This window comes from Lygodium microphyllum, chromosome 4, assembly GCF_053477565.2.
Source record: "Lygodium microphyllum isolate KBCC chromosome 4, Lygodium_microphyllum_v1.1.10, whole genome shotgun sequence".
In the NCBI taxonomy this organism is placed as follows: domain Eukaryota; kingdom Viridiplantae; phylum Streptophyta; class Polypodiopsida; order Schizaeales; family Lygodiaceae; genus Lygodium; species Lygodium microphyllum.
The window spans coordinates 150652847-150673055 of NC_141138.1; positions in this window are offsets into that span (position 1 = coordinate 150652847).

Below are 20209 nucleotides of genomic sequence, written 5' to 3' on the forward strand. Positions count from 1 at the left end.
TTAGCCTACCAAGCAATGATAAAAGAAATATCTACCAAGGATCAGAATCTGAAGTTACAGGCCAAGTATCATGAATTTTCCATTGATAATGGACTTATTTACTACAGAACAAGGCTATGTATACCAACAAGCCAGGCACTTAAGCAGAAGATATTATGGGAAGCTCATGATTCCCCTTTCGCAGGACATCCTGGCTATGCAAAAACTCTTAACGCAGTTAGGAAGAGCTACCACTGGGTGAAGCTCAAAGGTGACGTTCTCAAATATGTCACTGAATGTTTGTCTTGCCAACGTATCAAGGCTGAACATGTCATGATGCCAGGGAAATTGCAACCACTTGACATTCCCCAAATGAAATGGGAATTCATCAGTATGGATTTTGTGGTGGGCTTACCCCAAGTCCAAGGAGGATACAACTCCATTATGGTTGTAGTTGACATGCTTACCAAGGTTGCACACCTGATTCCAGTAAAGACAAACTATAAAGCCTCCGACATTGCAAGATTGTTTATCAAAGAGATATTCAAGCTACATGGGCTACCTAGAAGGATCGTTAGCGATCGAGACTCTCTCTTCACTTCACACTTCTGGAGAGCTATCTTTGAAGCTATTGGAACTCAACTCTGTTTTAGCACTGCCTACCATCCCCAAACGGATGGACAAACAGAGCGAGTAAATCAAATCATTGAGGATATGCTTAGGGCTTACTGCTGTCGAGAGCCGAAGAGATGGATTCAATACTTGCCGTTAGTAGAATTTGCTAACAATGCTTCTTACCAGCAAAGCATTCAAATGACCCCTTTCCAGGCATTGTATGGTCATGATTGTCGAAGTCCCCTAAATTTTTCTGATCCTACCCTGAGAGTGGAAGCTTCAAGACAAATGTTGGAGGACATGGATGACCAAATAAGGTCAATAAGACAAGACATACAAGCAGCCAAAGATAGACAAAAGGCATATGCGGATTTGAAACGCCAAGAGAGGATCTTCGGAGAAGGAGACATGGTCTTCATTCGTGTACGGCCGAAAAAGAGTTCTTTATCTCTAGGAGAATGCAAGAAGCTAAGTCCAAGGTATTGTGGTCCGTATAAAATCCTCAAATGCCTGGGACCCAATGCTTATAAATTGCAACTTCCGGATAACCTAAAAGTTCACAATGTATTCCATATTAGTCTCTTAAAAAAATATGTACCCAACCCAAATCATGTACTTGATGACCAACAAGTTGTAATGCCTAGTCAAGGAGTCCTTGAACTAAGACCGGAAAAGATTTTAGATGTCAGGGAGAGACAATTGAGATCTAGAACCTTGAAAGAATGCCTCGTCCAGTGGAAAGATTACCCCGAAGAGGATGCTACCTGGATGGATGAAAGCTCTCTCAATCATCAATATCCCCAGTTTATCTCGAGATGAGGACATCTCGATTCTTCTAAGGGGGAGAGAATGTAATATTTCCACCCGTGAACATTGACTTTCCGCACACTGCGTAAACTTTGTACAAAGGTTATCCCACATATTGGATTTACCGGCAGTCTAATGCGTAGCCTGCACGTGAGAAATCGAGACCATTCGCATTGGCAAAAGCGAGCCGAGGGTTCAAAACCGAAGTTCCTGCGTAAACACCCTCTTGGGAGGGGCAAAATAGTTATTATTAAAGCAAATTTTTTTACTTTAATCCCTTTTCCCCAGCCGATGCATGGCTGGAGAAGAGGGAGTGTGGGGGGATGGGCCATGGAAACACCATATTGGGGAATATGGGAATTTCCAACAAGTTTGGGACACATGGTCAAATCTTTGGATTTGTCATAACTTGAATACTATAACTCCAAATCAAGCACTCTATAGCTCAATAGATTCCATTTTTCAAGCGCTTTCCAATGATAGGTCACATCATATGGTTTTGAGAAACTTATGGGCATGTTATCCGGGTGCCACCTTTTTAGTATTCAAAAAATGGGAATTGGGAGATTCCCAAACTCACTAATATTGTGTTTGGAGGAGTCGTGGCCTGCATGGGAGGGAGGGAACCCATGCAAGGGGCCACGTGTGTGGAGGCCTTCTCTTCCCCCCCCTTGCCTATATGTACTCCCTTTAAGGAGAGAAGTAGGAGGGAGGAAACGGACGCTGCTGCTACGCCGTGTTGGGGAAAGGAGGGAGACCAGGGCTGCCATCTCCGCCACAGTCCGCCGCCACAGTCCGCCAGGCCGCCACAGTCCGCCGCCATCCCCGCCTTGACCACGTCTCTCTCCCCAATCATTGGGATCCCCTTCTCGTCGTCGCTGCTGCCCAAAAGCTTCTTAGAAGCTTCTAAGGTTTAAGGACATAGGCCTTGATCCTATGCGGCTTCTCGGTTTTAAATCCGGGTTAGGGAAACTCCTATTCCCAAGCGAGGAGAAGGTATCGACCTCCTAGCCGTCTCAAAAAGCAAGAGCAAAGGATTGAGGGAATCTGCGGAGTCCGCAACCACGACTACAATGGCTCCCAAGAAGTTGCAAGGCGTGCCTGCGGGAGGTTCATCTCCAAGCATTCAAGTGGATATCTCCCCGAGCCCACAGACCCAGGTTTTTATGATTTTTGATTCTACGCAAAAGTAATGCATTAGGTATGATAACTCTCACGGAATAGAAGGTACCTATGCATGTTTAAATTTACCTAGCCGAATTAAAAAGGCAATTGAGGAAAAATCTTTATTGTAATGGTTCATGGGGAAAAGCTATTAACACCCGTAGGAGGTTATCCGAAAAGTAATGATGGCGTATCAAAAATTGAATCTAGGGATTGGCATGTGGCATGTGCTTGCAAGAAAGAATATACCAACACTAACTCTACAATAATCTCATTTAACTACGTTGTAGTTATGTAAGGGTTGCATGTTGCACTTTCATCGTGCATAAAAATTCATTCATCAAGTGTTGCCGTAGGAAAGGTTGCAGGATTTAAACAAAGCCTGAGATTCTAAGGTGTAGATAACAAGGTAGTAGACATGATTATTTGAAGTAAGGCCTAGTAGGTCCTAAGAAAGTTGGTATCCAACTTATCATGTGTTTTTTTTACTTACCAATAATAGAGTGAGTCGCATGTTTACATGTATTGTGGTAGTCGAGGCCATTTTTCTTCTTTAGATCTAGTTTATTATCTCTAGGAAGGATTCATCCTTGTCGCGAGACAAGCATAGTGAATTACCCAAATCACCTAGCCACAAAGGATTTCGTATACGCATGAATCAGTCAATACGATAGATACCCCAAACACTAACTAGGGATTAGCAAGTTAAGGATTCGGCCAAGTTTTCCAATTGTCGCTAAGTCGAGACCCTCAAGCCCAATAGTCCTAACCACATTCCCAAAATGTTGAGTTAATTGGATGCTCATGTAAACAATAATCTAGGATTCCTACCTTAAGGACCAAGCGTTCAAAATGATGAAACTCGAATTGAGTTGGAACCCTAGGTCTAATCGTTGTCGATTTAGTAAAATTAGGGATGGGTAGTCATCCTGTTACATCGCCCTCATTAGGGAAAAATTGCCAAGTTAAGGGAAGTTAAGTAATTGCTCGGCGCAAATGATTAGTCAATAAATTAAAGCGACATGGTCGCCGGAATCTACTATTAATAAAACCTAAGGTATTGGTTAAGTTGGGTATGACCCTAACCCCAGGACGATAGGAATCTTGCCAAGTTGCAATTGATTCCGGATCGAATGCGGGATGAATTCGGAGAGAAGGAGTCACTCCTTAACAGTTTGCCAACTAAACGTCCACTGGAATTGATTGTGCTTGTAACAGTTTAGAAAGCACTGTTTGCATTGTTTGTTCAAGGAATTAAAGGATGAAAGATATATAAATGCTTCAGGTTGAAGGCCTGAAGGGAGAGGCAGCTTCAGTTACCCCCGACTGCCTGCCTGACCCTAACCAAGGGGGTTGTTGACCGTGCCGGGAACGTGGACCGAACCCGCCGCGAGAGGTCTTTCCGTTGAGCTCTACTTGGAGCAGGAGGACGCTTGGGTGCCAGGGGGGGCTCTGGCCGTAAATCCCTCGCCTTCCGGGTCCTGCACAAGAGGCTAACGTGACTCGGGATTGGATCTCGAGGCCCGCATACTAGTCTACGGGCAGAAGCTTGGAATAGTGATCCCTGGTGGATTACTGGATAGCCTTCGGGCGGATTATAGACAAGCCTACGGGCGGAACTCCTTGTATTTCAAAGATAAAAGGATAAAATGATAATAAAGAAGTTGTTTGACATTGTTTTCTTTATGTCCTGTGATAAGATTACGTGAAGGAACCAGTGCTTAACAGGGTTAATCAAAGAAGCTGTTTGATATATGTCGAATTAATGTGGTAGGTAATTACATAACTAAAACAAACCGAGGAAAGTGCGGAGGATGGACCATGGGTCTGTCCTATGGATGGGTGGTCCCGGTTAGCCGGGAACTTTTCTCAAAAATCTTCAACGAACAGAGGGATGATCATCATCGCCGGAACAAATAACGAGAACGATGACTTAGAATTACCTATTATCCGATTCACGCTGTTTTAGGGGAACGGAATGGGACTATGCCTTATGGCAGAGAGGTCGAGCCTTGCATCCCTCTCGTTTCCCATTCTCCTTGAACCAAGTGCAGCGTGAATCCGCTTCAGACCTGGCATTTCTGCGTAAAGTAGTTCGCTCGGGTCTGACGCTAGTTGCTGCTAGTTAATGACCAAACAGGAAAACCCAAATTCCGGTCGATCCTAAGTGGGAACGGCGAGGATACTTCCGCTACGTGGCAGACACGGGAAGACCTAGATTGCAAAACCCGTAACATTCCATGGGAGTGCCGGGCGGAACTTTCTAGACATCCTTTCCGATGGACTGCTAAGACGTGTCCTGGATGATTCTACTGGACACGTTACAAGGTTGATGGGTCGTCTGATCCCTTATTTAGAACACCCATATTTAGATCAGAGGTATCATCAGGGAAAACTCATTTGGTGGAGCAAAGGATATAAGGTGATTGAGCAAGAAGACGTGACATTTCGTTGGGAGATCAAGGTCTTTTGCCATCACTGCCTACAAATTTTGACGAGCATCCCTGTTAAATTCAATGATGATGGAGGGATGGCGCCTACAATCCACCCGTTGAATATGGTGAATTTTGATTACCATAATTATGAGTAGAGTTTAGGATGGCGGGATATGTAAACCCTTTATGGACGTACACTTTGTACTTTGATGGGGCGTCCAGGGGTGCATGCAAAAAAGGAAGTGTAGGAGTTGTCATCCGAGACCCCCGATGACGCATTGTCATGAAGTTAGCTACTTATCTCGGGGTGAATTTTACCAATAATGTGGCAGAATACAAAGCCCGAATTATGGGTTTGAATATTGCAAAGAAGGGTGGTATCCGCCAGTTATTGGTGAAAGGAGACTCTCAGTTGGTTTTAAATCAACTCAATGGGATGTACATGGTGCGAAACCCCATCCTGTGCATGTACCATCATACTGCCATAGCCCTGTTAGACGAATTTGATAGAGTGTCTTTTCAACTGATTCCACGAAATTGGAATCAGTTTGCCGATTCATTGGCTAATTTTGCGTATAACGAAGACCTCTTCTTTAATTGTGGGCCTTGTCCCGATATATCTATTGATGGTGAGACATGACCTGGTTGTTTGTGGGGTATGCTTTCTGAACATGCCCTCTTTGGCAGACGATGGTTGATTTGGGTGATGCAGAGGGCAGGTGAGACTCATTTGCCTTTATTATCTTGGACCCACAGACTGATTAGACGACATGTGATGCGAACACCTCTTGCAATATACGCAGGAGGGATGGGTCATAATTTAATGCACCTAGTTTAGGGCTACGAGCCTCTCTTCCCCTGGGAATAGTATGCTTTGCTGTCTATCATAGTTGTTTCGAGGAGGATGTTATGCATAGTCATGTTTTGTTTCATTAGGCCAAGAGGGCCGATTCAGTTTTGTAGCAAAGTCATGTCTGATTTCATTAAGCCAAGAGGACCATTTCCCTGTCTAGTGCGGGTGCGTTTAATCGGGTTTTTGTTTTAAGTGTTGTGCTGGACAGATTTCGTGGTTTGTGGACCTTGGTGGAGCCTGGAGGAGCCTTTGCTACGATGGAAGCTTCTTGTGGCCAATCCAGGTGATACCTCTCCTTTACGAGTACCTTTCTTTCCTGTTATATGTGTATTTGTGCTTGTCAAGGAGATATATTTTTGTTGGGGATCGGCAATCAAGGCACGAAGTTCCAGGTTTAGGTTAAGTATGTTTGAGGGAGGTCGGAGTAGTCATTGCCTCCTGTAAAGACATTGTCAGGCATCGAAAGGCCTGTTTTTAGAAGGAAGTCCTAGTGGCCCTGTTCTGCTAGATTGCTAGGAAGTCGTTCTAGGAGTTCTTGTTAGTAGTGAGGCAGTTAGAGAAGCCTGCCAGAAGATAATAATGATGATGCCAAGGAACCCTGAACATCCCAAAAGATGAATATCAATACGAAGGTGTGTAAAAAGGGGTTCTAACCTCTATCAAAGAAAAGAAAAGAAATGAAAATATCTACGCAGTTGATCATTGCCTTGCGAAGGCCTGGTAGGTTCCTGGGGACGAGTCAGACCTAGGGCCGATACCTTGTCTTCCTAGGGGTGGCTTCTTGCTGGTAAAAATTTGACAAAACAAGGAAGGTTGGAGCGAAAATAGAAGTGAGCGTTAGAAAAGGATTAAGTGTCGCCTTGCGAGGGCTTGGTAGGTTCTTGGGTGCCGAGACAGGTCCTGAGACCGATGCCCTATTCTCCTTGGGTCACTACGCTCAGCTCCCTCCTTTTTACATGCCCAAGTATGTTGATAAAATAAAAACCCTAAAAGAAGAACTGTACTGAAAGAAACTACTTCTTGATCAGGCTATAGGAGTCCTCACCTCACTAGGAGCTCTTAGTTGTGTTGTCTTTAGTTGGTAAGTAGTTCAGACTACCACTAAGGGCAACCTCTTTGATAGGTTTTTTTTAGTTTGGCTGTGTTGGAGCAGCTGGTTAGTGACTCGCTTTGGATCGTCTATTCGATGATGCTAGCCCTACTCCTTGTGGATGTCATGCCTTGGTTCTGTCTAGGGGTAGGGAGGGGGGCATTGTGCTGAGTTTATTATATATTTGTTTTGTATCAGCTTGATGCTTCTTTGGTTGGTTATGTGCAGATATGTTCGTGGATTCGACGGGCTGAGTCGCCCTATCCCATGGTCGCCAATGAGAGCGGAATTTTGGTGCCGAAAAGTGCTTAAAAATAGCTAAAAATTACGAATATCAAGGGAAAAATATTCATCGTCAAAGGCGGCGGCTCGATCTAGGACGATTTTAAGTGTCAAGCAGTCGAGACGCCCAGAATTTTACAGCACGTCAATCAGAGCTCGGACGAGGTAGATAGCCAAAAATCGGCCGGGACTCCCAAGAGAGTGGCCAAATTGGAGAAGTGAAGAGGCATGATTAGTGGGGGGGTGCCCTTTGGCTTCCCCACCCCCCCAATTTTTTCATGGAGGGCAAGGAAGTGGCGTCAACAGATCTGCGCCGAAAAAAACGGCGCCCCCCCTAAATCGAGATGCAGGCTCTCACATAAGCCATGGATTCAATCATAGCAGGCAACAAGATTCAATCTTCGCTCCGCATCGCTCCAATTCACGCGAGGAATGGCAGCCTGTAGAGGGAGAGAGAAAATCAATCTTTCTCTCTCCTCCCTCTCTCTCCTCTAAGAGGGAATTCATGTGGAAAGAAGAAGGAAGAAGAAAGAGTGATGGAGGCTTGTCCGGCATTGATCGGATTGCTCCACGGGCGGGAAATGGTAACTTGTGATCGTCATGAGTATGAAGTGCTGCTGATTTTCAGATTTGCAGCCATGGACATGAAACCCGAAACACGCAAATAAGTGGTAATTCAATTTTTTTCAAAGGAAATTTGAGATTTTATGGCTTTTGATTGATAAAAGGTTGTTCATGTGGGCTAAAAATTGTTTATGTTACTGGTTTCCATGAGTACTTGTTGACCATAATCAGAAAATCAGAAAAATATGCATCTTGTGGTTCAAAATAATACACTAAAATACGTAAAATATGAAAAATCAAGGGAAAATGATGTTTTTGGGCATAAAAATGGGAAAATGAATAGGAACACCAACAAAATTTTCATTTTTGCTGCAAGAAGGAACTAAGGGCCATAGCCCATAGTCTATTTTGAATTTTTAGTAATTAAATAATGCAAAAAATAAGGGAAAATACAAGGAAAATAGAGGAAAATCACTAAAAATAGGGGAGAAATGCATTTTGGGTGCGGAAAATTAATGAAAATTAAGAACAATGTTTGTGAATATTTGTGGGGACTGAAGCATGAGGATTTGCCTTAGTTCATCCCCACCTTCTTGTTCTAGTGTGTTTTTCCCGCTTTTTACACATAAAAATGATAGCAAAATGCCTTATAAATCTAAGCAACGATGCAATATTTAAACGGGGAAGGGTAGGGAAGTTGAAATATGTCTAAATGCCATGTGAGATGATGGAAAAGTGGCTTATTTCTATGCATAGCATTTAGGACGGATAATGATTAAAATTAAAAGCTTAGTAGCACGAGGATCACCTCGGTGTTAGGCCCATGCAACGAAGTAAGAACGGTAGTTGAAAATCATTAGGACCTTGACCCACGTGGAGTGAGAGACAGGACACCCTAAGCCATAGGCTAGTCGTGGGGTCTAGGGAAAAGAGAAGTAAGGACAATGGTACATTCCTGTATACGATTAAATGGTACCTTGAGTGGATTTTGTGCGACATGTTCATATGTTGAGCGACGCATCGAGGGGCCAATCCCCAAGGTGTAGGAGAGTCGCAGAGGGTTGACGGCATCCAGCCGTAGGAGGAACCCCATGTGTATGTGATTCGAGCCTTTTGGCTATGTGAAAGGGACTCCCTCTGAGGAGCAATATTGGGTTAGGATCAGTAGGACTACAACGTATTGCAAACGCAATGTTTAGGAAGGTAGAGATTTTGATAGACGCTCCTGGCCGCGAGGCCGAGGGGTTGTCTTGTGCGTAGTGGCGAGGCCCGGCTAGTGCATGAGCTAGTGCCGGCCCGGTTTTAGGTCCATCAAGATCAACAAGAATCGTCTCCTCTTCCTTAGTCAAGTCATCGGAAATAAAGACCGATCAGGGTGTCTTCCTTTCCTGTGTTAGGTTTACCTCCTTGGTCCCTGGATGGGTTCATTTGTTTGCCCTTTACGTTTAGCACTCAACACGATTACTACCGTCTCACCCTTCTTGAATTTCATAAATCTCTTTGGGAGATCCTTCGGATTTCTTTCCTCTTATGTTTGCGTATCCCTAGGCTATTCTGCCCTTTGTTCCTTCAACCGTCTGCGCCTCAGGTGGACGGGTAGGTCCACCTTGGTGCATCTGGTCTAGGTATTTCTAGGTCACTATCTGAGCTTACTTCCGACTCAGAATCGAACTCACCATTCTCATTAGAAGAGGTGGTTTCTCCTCGTGGTCGCAACTCAGAGGATGACTCTATTCTAAGCACTGGTGTTGTACTTGGTTGGGTTCAGTCTGCTTGTTCGAAATCTATGGCTCCTACGTGTTACAATCAAGCATGGTCACAATCCATGCGCATGACCCCTCACTCTATCTTAAAGACACTCTTTTTCTATGGCTTGGAGTCCACTCGTATCTCTTCTATTTCTCGTCCCTCAGTGTCGTATTCCATTATGTCTATCTCACCCTCACTTTTGTCAACACTGAAAGAATGACAATCTCTATACTCATCATTGGAGCCGTCTTCGTCCAATTACTCATCATCTCCTAGGTTTTGGTATATCTCTTGTCTCTGATCGAGAACTAGGGCCCAATTGTACATGAGGTTTAAGTCATGCACCCTGGTCCATTGCCACCTTGGTTCGTCTAACAGATCTTGGAGTGGCTTGAAGTTTGCTGCTAGATTGCCAGCTAGCTTGCCAGTCAAATACTCCAAAATCTCTTGGATTTTCCTCTTGTTATTTGGCACTTTGAATGTGACAGATTTAGGTCGCCTATAAAGGGTTCCTACCATCTACAAACTAGTATGGAGGGTGTGTCTTTTAACTTGCCAACTATCTTGATGGCTTGCTCGTATGCCTCATGATCCGAGAATGGAAAGTCGATCGTAGAAAGGACATGCATCCAGTCTTGCTTATCCTCCGGGCATGGGATATACTTGCTCAAGGGCCCATAGGACTTCTTGACTTGAGCGTTACCTTTAAGCATCGCAAAGATGGCATCCAAGTTGACTAGTGAGGTCTTCCAAGTGTCCATCTCTACCCTCACACCTTCTGTTCTATTGCCAAGGAAGATTAAGCCATTATCCCAATCTTTGATAACTCTAGCATTGCGCATGCAGGGTTCACTCCCTTCATGACTAAAAAGTCAATCGAAAACTAGATGCCTGTGATTCTCACTGGTCAATTTTTAAGTACCCCGAATGGTTTGACTCTCATATAGTTTGCTAGTGTGACATTGAAGCTAGCGGTCTCGACAGGTGGGTTTCTCCAAGTCTGAAGCAGTGTGTGGCTCAGTACACTAACCTGCACTCTTGTGTCTACAATTCCCTTTCTCGTTGTGTCACCTAGGGCTAAGACATGTAAGACAACATGCATCTCGATACCTTCCCGAAAAGCATTAACATGCAAGGACTTAGGCACAGAATGTAGTAGTGTCAGACTCGGTATTTGTGTCTCTACATCATGGCCATGCGGATTTGCAGCAGCTTGCTCTTGTGATCCTTCAACCCACTACTTCAAGTCTTGCCGTAGGATGGAATGTTGCCTAAGCAGGTCTCCCAGGCTTAGCGTTACAGGGCTCGTCACTACTGTGGTAAGGAGGTCATTGGCTCCTCGTCTTTCTCCTATCCCGGATTATCTTGGCCAATCTCCATAAATGATTGTCCTGGCCAATCGCCATAAATGATTTGCTGGCATGTAGCGTCAAGGCTTTGCCTAAGCGGTACCACTTGCGGTGCAGTCGCATCTCTCGATTTTGGTCAGGGGGTGTGACTGGCATGCTTATGATGGAGAGATCTTTGATCTCATCCTCTAGGATGGGCTCAACATCTTTTAGGTGCTATTGGGCCTCTTTTACTCAGTTCTTTGCTTTCTTGATAGCCTCTAATTGGCGCTTCGAATGTGGGTATTCCCCTACCTTAGCACTTCCCTTTTCGGCCATCTTAGGAGTTGAGGTTTTTGCCTCTGCATCAACAACCTTCTTTCTAGTAGGTAGAGTCTTGGTACTCTTAGTTTTCAGCGTGATCTTAGCTTCTACTTTCTTCTCTCTCCATCTATGGCTCTTCTTTTCGATCAGGGCTCCATCAAGGTTGCTAGGACCTGGCAACGATATGGTGGCATGCTTCGTCAGTGCTCGGATCATTACACGCAATGGGATAGGTGTGGCCTCCTGATCAAGTTTCTTGACATCGAACAGTCCCAATGGGACAAATGGCACATTGGCTAAACTTGAGGATGGTTTTCGCTTAGGACAGTCAATGAAGAGATGAGTGATTTTGCACTCATGGCTCCTTAGGTATGCCTTGTCTTTATTTGGTTGCTCCCTTTCAAGACAATGTGATGAGATGTGCCCTTGATGACTGCAAGTCCAACATATGATTGGATCTTGCGTGTGTCGTAGGCCTCTACCTCAACCTCTTCCTAGCACCATCACTAGTACTGGTCGATAGTCCATAAGGACTGCATTGCCCTCGTCATTGTGCGAGACGTACGGGTATACATAAGTCTCTTCCTCATTTGGCTCCTCCACATAATGGACTGGATCATCACTGAGTGGATGGGGGTCATGTAGGGACCAGGTGGTCTAGGTATGTGTGTAGGGTCTATGTCCATTCTAGGAAATACTGGTTTAATGTTGTTAGGTGCAGGAAGGGCCATACAGCCAGGCATATCTAGTGAGTACGGAAGTCTTCTCAGTAATCTATAATGCGCGATGTCGTAACCCAATCTATCGCAATTAGCACCAGGTCGTGACCTAGGGTCTTGACACTCAGCTAGCAAGTGGTTTCTACCACAGTATATGCATTGTATGTGTGGGCACGTTGATCGTCTTAACATATCCTGTAATTTGGCTATCTCCATTTTTACCTCAGCGAAGTCTTCGTTTATCTCAGCGGCTTTCCCTTTGTCCTGGGCCGTTGGACCTGATCGTTGACTAGAGGTTGAAACTCGCTTTGAACTCTATGAGTTGGTCTCTTTTGAATTTGAGCTCCTCGAGCTCTGCTCTTTCAGCTAGTCGTCCACTCGAATGGCCTCTTCAAACACCATAGCTAGTGAGTCTTGCTGCAAGCTCGAGTTGCCTCCCAAGGCCTTATATAGCTCCTCACTCTGTATTCCACTGATAGACATGGCGGACACTGCTCTTTTGGTAGGTCGTTCCTCCATGGGGATTCTCTTGAAGAGGCTCCTCACATGGGTGACATAGTCGCGGACGTCCTCTTTCTCTTTCTGCTTGACATTAATCAATCTTACTAGCAGATTCTCAAAGTATGCGGGCTCAGAGAATCTCTTAATGAAGAGGTTTTTGAGGCCGTTAAAGTCTGCTCATTCTCTGGCATCTAGACTTGTGTACCAAGTCCTACCCTTGTTGCCAAAGGAAAGCCCGAATATCTAAGCGCGTTGAGTCAAGTCGGTGAGGCCATTGGCCTCGTAGACTTGCTCAAATTGCTCTACAAAGCTGTATGGATCGTTGTGGGTTTGGTACTTGTCGAGTTGCTTTGCAACAATTGGGATTTTAGACTGGCCCTTAGAGCCTTGGGTTGCCTCTAATCCTGTTAGTAATGATCTCGCTAGTGCTGCAGCACTCTGCTCTGCTGTTATGTTTTCGAGTAGTCACTTCATGAGAAGCTCACTCAATGTCAAGTCTCCTTGTAGGGCTCTCTCATGATTGGTCTAGTTCCCACCTGTTAGGTTTAGCACCCGCTGTACCTCGCGCAATTCTGTGTTTTGCCTTAAGCTCCTAGCACGCTAGTCTTGGTTGTATTTCACTATGCCTTACAGCACCTTGTGGGCTAGCTTTCGTTCCTCTTTCAAGTCTGTTATGATGGCCTTTGCCGTTCTGTTGCAGTGCTCATATCGAGCGTGCGCATCGTAGCTGCTCAATTGCCTCTGGAAAAACTCCTAAGTCGAGTTCCTCATTTGGCCTGTGGTCTGTGTCATGATCACGTTCTTATGCTCCACCAACCTGTTGATCAGGTTGAGCAAGTAAGTCAAATCCACTGCTCTAGTGCCGCTTGCTTGGTCCTACTCTATGCTTTAGTCATCCATCTATGTCTTGGGATATTCTCCTATTAGTGGGTTCCTTAAGGTGTTTATTTGAGTGAGTTCCTTGACTTATTGCATCCAATCCTCAATTTATCTCTACTCAATGTGTGTGTGTTCTTTATCGTGCACTTGTGCTCAATTAGGCTTTTAGCTATCCTTAAGTATACTTCAAGTGTGAAAAACAAGTATTTAAGTGGCTTATGCACTCTCGCTTTTTTTTAGGCCTCATAGGCTTGTTGACCCACTTCTGGCCATCTTGTAAGGTTTTAGGGTTTCTCGCTGTGTTTCTTACCCATTTTAGGTTTGTTCAGGGTCTTTGACTTAGCTAGTTGTTGCTAGGACTTTGGGTCTCGCAATACACTACTACAAGCTGCTAAGTGGCTGCGTCCTACGAATTTGCCTGTTCCCAGTACCAGAATCGAGTTTTGCACATCGGGAGGACTCACGAAGGTTTATGCAGCCAAACTTTAGCCGGCAGGTCTGGTGTAATTTCTTGAAATTTTGAAAAAATCTTTGACTTAGCCCAACTCATGTGAATTGCAAGGGCCGAGTGATGGATTTAGATGGGTCGAGGACTGAATGGAAATTGTGGACCGAGTGTGTCACTCGGACGGGCCAAGTTTTTGTTGTCAAGGGCCGAATGGGAAGCTCAGACAGGGTGATTCGGACGGGCCGAGAAGATTCACTCAGACAGGCTGAGGGGGTCTATTCGGACGGGGGCCAATGGCCGAGTTTTGATATGGCTGAGTGAACTTTTGGTCGAGTTGATTCGTTCAGACAAGCTGAGGGTCGAATGGGGTAGATTGGCTGAGAGCAGAGTTGCGAATGGGACGAGTGATATGCTCAAACGGGCCGAATTGACTAGTGGGCCAAGTCAACCGAGAGTAAGTGGACCAAGGGCTGATTCTGGGACTTGGCCTAGGAACTGGCCACTCCGACGGGCCAAACGCTGCACGATGAAGGCACCAAAGACAATAATTTGCTCAAATCTTGCAATACATGCAATCATATTACATAAGAGCTTCTAAATTAGTAGCAAGGCATAAGGGGAAGGGCTTGATATACCTAGAATGCACGGTAGACTCCCTAGCGGCAAGATCGAATCAAATCTCCAAGAGCTCTCTCTCTCTCTCTCTCTCTCTCAATGTTAGGGTATGAAATGAGCTCTTCCTTGACCTCTTGGCTCTTAAACCCCTTCCTGGGTAAGGTTTTGATGTTCCCAATCACTCACTTGCCGACATTAAACATCCCAAGCATTCTTTTTTCCCACTTTTACATGATTTGTGCCTTCTTTTGCCCTATTTTACAGCAACAAACCCTACACTTTTCCGATACAATTTCCTAATCCTAACCTACGCTAAATGCAACAAAGATCAAAGGCAAAAAATTGAAATCATTTCTCCATTTTTTCCAATCATCAAACCAACAAAATAACCCTAAATACTTACTTGTTTCGAAGATTAAAAAACCCAAACTTCCTACCTATCTTAAGCTTTGTTTCGAGGATGAATCCCTTACTTCGATGCACGATATGAGGCGCACAAGTGCTCAAGCTTGAATCCATTGGTCCCGGCAACGGAACCAAAATGTAGTGGAAGCTCACACTAGACCGCAAGACCTATGGACCACTTATTATTTCAAGCGTTTCAAGTGAGCTCTCATAGCTATCTCTCACCTAGCCGATGCATCATCTCTCATAGCTATCTCTCACCTAGCCGATGCGTCGTCGATCCTCTTGAGGTGTAGTGAGCTTACCTTGATGCTAAAATGAGTTTCCTCCTCTCTCGCACACGCTGGTAGCTCCACGATCCTAGATGATAGCTCAAGCATCCTCAAGCCTCCTCCATCTCCAAGCTCCATCCACCATAGCCGCCCGTGCGAGAAAAGAGAAGAGAAGAGAAGAGAGAAGAAGAGAGAAGAGGAGATGGTGAAGAGCTTCACCCTCGTGATTCCTCACTCCCACACACTCACTCACCTCCTCACACTCTCACACTCTCTCACCCCTACACACACAAGCAAGGTGAAAGAAACAAGAGAAGAAGAGAGGACTCTTGTTAGCTACACACCACTACAAGGATACAGAGGTATAGCGACGGCACTTTCCGACGCAAAATTATGGCGTCACTATTTGCGTCGCAAATAGTGACACAAATAGCAAGAGTGCTCAAAGGATAAAACACGGGCCGCAACTTGAGCTCGTTATTTTGCACGAACGAACAAAAGAGAGAGTGAAAGGGAGAGCAAACTCCATCTTGCATTTCACAGAGAGAGGGAGAGAAAGAGAGAGAATGAAAGCTTCTCACCAGCGTTGGAGCCGTTTGCAAATAAGAGGAGGAAGTGTATGGAGGGTGAAGAGGAGCCGCCGTGTGGAAGGGTTTTCAAAAGCAAAGTCGCGACCACCGAGGACCTTGATGAATTTCAAGATAGAAGATCAATCAAGCGGATAAACAAGACAAGAAAATGATGCCAAGTAACAATATCTTTCCAAGAGTTAATAGCCTCCTTCCACTGGTGAATATTGTGAAGTGTTACATGAAGCCGATGCATGCGATCAAACAAAGATGAAAGCTCTTGTGAGGTTCTCTTTTGTGCATTTGACAATCAGTTCCTTCCTATTCTTTGGCAACAACAACATTCTGAACTTTCTCAAAAAGTAACTCAAGCTCTTCCACTCCAAAAGAGCTTAAAACAAAGCTCATGCAATATCAGCAGGATCCAAAATCCATCCCTCTTGGGTTGCACACTCAAGTTGCACTTTCTCTTTCACATTTGGCATCTTGGCTTCATGTACAAATGTCTGCAATGGAAGGAATTATAGATGACTTGAATCCAGCTTGTGGAAAACAAGATGCTTACTACAGTTGTCTTGCTTAGTCTGTACAGTCTCTAACCATAGATCTAGAGAGTCGGTCAAAGAGATTGTTGATTCAGCCTATCGTAAAACAAGATCCATTCACAAGGGGTACCTCTACACAGATGCAGAGTCCCCTCCACATGAACAAAGTCTTGAATTGTTCCACTGATGCATGTGCTTTTACTGATGAGACAATTGAGGCATCTACATGGTCCCAAAAGATGACCAAGAAAGATGAGTGACTTACAGGGCTGGTGCATCCATACAAGCAGTTGATCAATGCTGTGAGACCATGTCTCTCTATGTATCGAGTCTCAAGGCCAGTGAAATCATGGTTTGTAATGGAGTCCTACAAAGAAAAAAAAATACAGCTGTTAGAAACACGATTGTCAATACAATGGATATTGTAAAAAAATAAGCAAGCAAAACAAAATAAAAACTTACAAAGTCCTCCAAATATGTCCTATGGCCACCACTCCCAAGATGATGGACCACTCCGGTCTCTAGTTGTGTCCTTGTCACCTCACGCTGCTATCTCCAACGTCCTAGAGAATCTGTAGCCTCCTTTCTGAGTCGGTGCCAGTCATCCACGTCTAGCCACTTGGGCTTTAAAGTCCCACTCTTGAGTGCCTTATATGCGTCTGATTGTTTGTGTGACATGTACGCACGTATGCACTCCATCATCCAGCTCGTGGAAAACCTATCTCCTACGCGACTTGTACTAGAAACTCCTCATGCAAGGATGCTACTATGTAGTCCTTGCTCCCGTCCAGTATGTTCTTTCAATGATCCAAGACATTGTACCGAAAAACGTGTTGGCACAACTCTCTCATACGAGCCATCACCCTCCTCTCCTCATCATTCATGATGATGGCTCTTGTCCTATCATCTACAAGGTAGGCATACCCCTCTGGGTTATGCCTAAGATGGGTCCTCTCCCACCTGCGACCATGCTCTTGGGTATATCTAGGAGACCCCTATACCTACCCATGTAGCTATACATCTAGTATACCTACATGGATAGTATCTCTCAGAGTAACACCCATAGGGGTGCCACCTACAGACGGTTGAGCAAAATATGGAGTGACTAGAGTAGACATCCCCATAGGTGTGATAAATCCTACAGGTGATGCAACTCCAGCACAATGACGAGATAGAGACATTGCGTCAGTACCTCCATAGCAACCACCTAGGCCACGCTCTCTCAAACCACCACGAGAGTGAGGAGTAGCACCTGTATCTCGAGCGGACCACACTTCATCCAGGTCTCTGCAGCATCCCCCTAAACCACTCCCTCCATCTGGCCCAAGTCTAGAGCGTCGACCTCATCTGCTCACAACTCAAGCATCAGAGTGTGCCAAAGTAGATCTAATAGAACAGTATGATGGTGTTGAGAGAGCTCCTAGATTTCCATATCTCTAAATCTCGTCATTTGATCTGGAGACATACGCATGAAGATCTCTTGTAGCTCTTAATTTCTCATCCCTTGACTCGTCGTGATGATATAAATATCTACAAAGGTCACCTGCACAGAAAATTTTTAATGTTGGCAATATAAATCATACCAAGCACGGTAATATAAATATTAAAGAAATGATCTTACTTAAAATGCATATCTTATGTACCCTTATAAGCGATTCGTCAACGAATTGAGTAGGCGGATGCTCCAAGTATGAAGTACCCTATGCTCCCATGTCAATCTCCTGACACAACTCCGCATACATTGAAAGGTTGATAGACATGTCACCACAAAAAGACGAGTCCACCTCATTCTCAAAGAATTCTCAGACTCTTGTATTTCCATCATTGTTACCCGATATTGGCTCCTCTACATGCTCCAAGCTTTCCGTGGCCTCCACCCCTTGCAATATCGACCCCTCTATTTTCATATTGTCCTCATCTGTGCTCGGAACATTTCTTTGATAGTATAATCTCGCACTTGGAGAAGCTAAAGGTATAACATACCATCATCAAGGTTGTCACGGGTTTGGATAGAAAATTACCACTACCACTACAATAAACAAGAAAAGAAGAAAAAACAACAACTACTTCTACTACTACTACTACTACTACAATAACAACAACAACAACAACAACAAACAAGAAAACTAAACAATAATAAACAAGAAAAGAGAAAAAACTACTACTATTACTACTACTACTACTACTACTACTACTACTACTACAACCATGACTACGATGACTATGACCACGACTATGACTACCACAACAACAACAAACAAGAAAAGAAGAAATTAAATAACAACAACTACTACTATCACTACCACTACCACTACTACTACTATGACTACCACAATAACAATAAACAAGAAAATAAGAAATTAAACAACAACAACTACCGCTACCGCTACCACTGCCACTGCCACTGCCACTGCCACTGCCACTGCCACTACCACTACCACTACTATGACTACCACAACAACAACAAACAAGAAAGAAAGAAAAGAAGAAATAAAACAACAATAACAATAACAACAACCTCTCACTCCCTCTCTCTCTCCCTCTCTCCCATTATGTTTAATGTTTTCTCCCTCTCTCTCTTGTTCCTTCTTTCCCTTTCTTTCTTCCTCTCCTCTCTCATTTCCTCTCTTTCTCTCTCAATACACATGATTTTTAACAAAAACAAGTAAAAGAAAAGGAGGAAAAAGAAAAACAAAGCAAGAGGGAACAATGCGCTCACTACAAAGGCTCCAAGATGGATTCCGCGGCTCCTCTTCGCCCTCCATACACTTCCTCCTCTTCTTTGCAAACAATGGTGGTGGCAGTGAGAAGCTTTTCTTCTCCCTCTTTCTCTCCCTCTCCCTCTCAAATGCAAGATGGATTTCACTCTCCCTTTCGCTCTTCTTTTCACTCTCTCTTTCATTCGTTTACACAAAATGATGCACTCAAGTTTGGGCCCCCATTTTTTTGCCTAAGTACCGTCACTATTTGTGTCGCATTTGTGACACAAATAGGAATGCCGCTAATTTGTGTTGGAAAACATCGTCGCTATGCACCTATATCCTTGTCAGTGTTGCCTTCTAGCCACTCATGCGCTCATATGCAAGAGCTAGTTTGACAAGCATGTCAAGCAGCATGACTTTGAATAGGGTGAGTTAGTGCTTTTATACTCAGTTAAAGGACACAAGCAGAAAATGAAGTTTAGAGTTCTTGGGCCTTTCAAAGTTTATGCAATCAATCAAACTGGTAATGTTGAGCTCAAGACTCTAGACGGCGAGGGGATAGAATTCTTCAATGGAAGTCGCATTAAGAAGTACTACCCTCCCACACATCCACTACATGAGCCACCAATGTTAGAACGCCCTATCAAAGTAAGAGTCACCACAATCATGGAAATTGATGATGAGGATGAGGAAGCCATAGAACCTGCATACCTCCACATCACGGTCACTGCCAAGCAAACATGCGCTTTCAATGCCTTGATCAACGAGGGAGCAAAATTCAATGTCTTAACTCACGATCATTGGACCCAACTTAGTAAACCACCACTCCAACCCAGTAATGCCAAAATAAGCCAATATGGGAGCCGCTCAAACGCACTTCTTGGCAAGTGCAACATTGCTGTTGCTATTGAGTCTAAGACTGTACCAATGATCTTTTATGCATTGCCAAACACTAAAGATGCAGGCATCACGAAGTCGCTATTAGGACGCGAACCTTCAAGAAGCAAACTCACTGCAATGTCGATTATGAGTCAGAGCGCATCCACCTCACCATAGGCAACGTCCGCATTGTTATAGCCTTCATCAAGGGTTGTGCAACCTCATCAAAGTCCGCAAGGCCACTGATAGAAATACTTGCAGCCAAGTCTATGGAGGGGGGTAGTGCTCGGCCACCATACACCAAATCTCACAAGCCGCCGCTCCCAGCAGCAAAAGCTAAGGCCTAACAGCCTAAGTTTGAATGGAGGCCTAAACAACAACAACCACTGACTAGGAGTAGATGCTCACGTCCTTGTAACACAAGAAACTCTAAACGTAGGAGGTTGAGATGCAGTTATAGAAATCGAAGCATGATCAATGCCAAG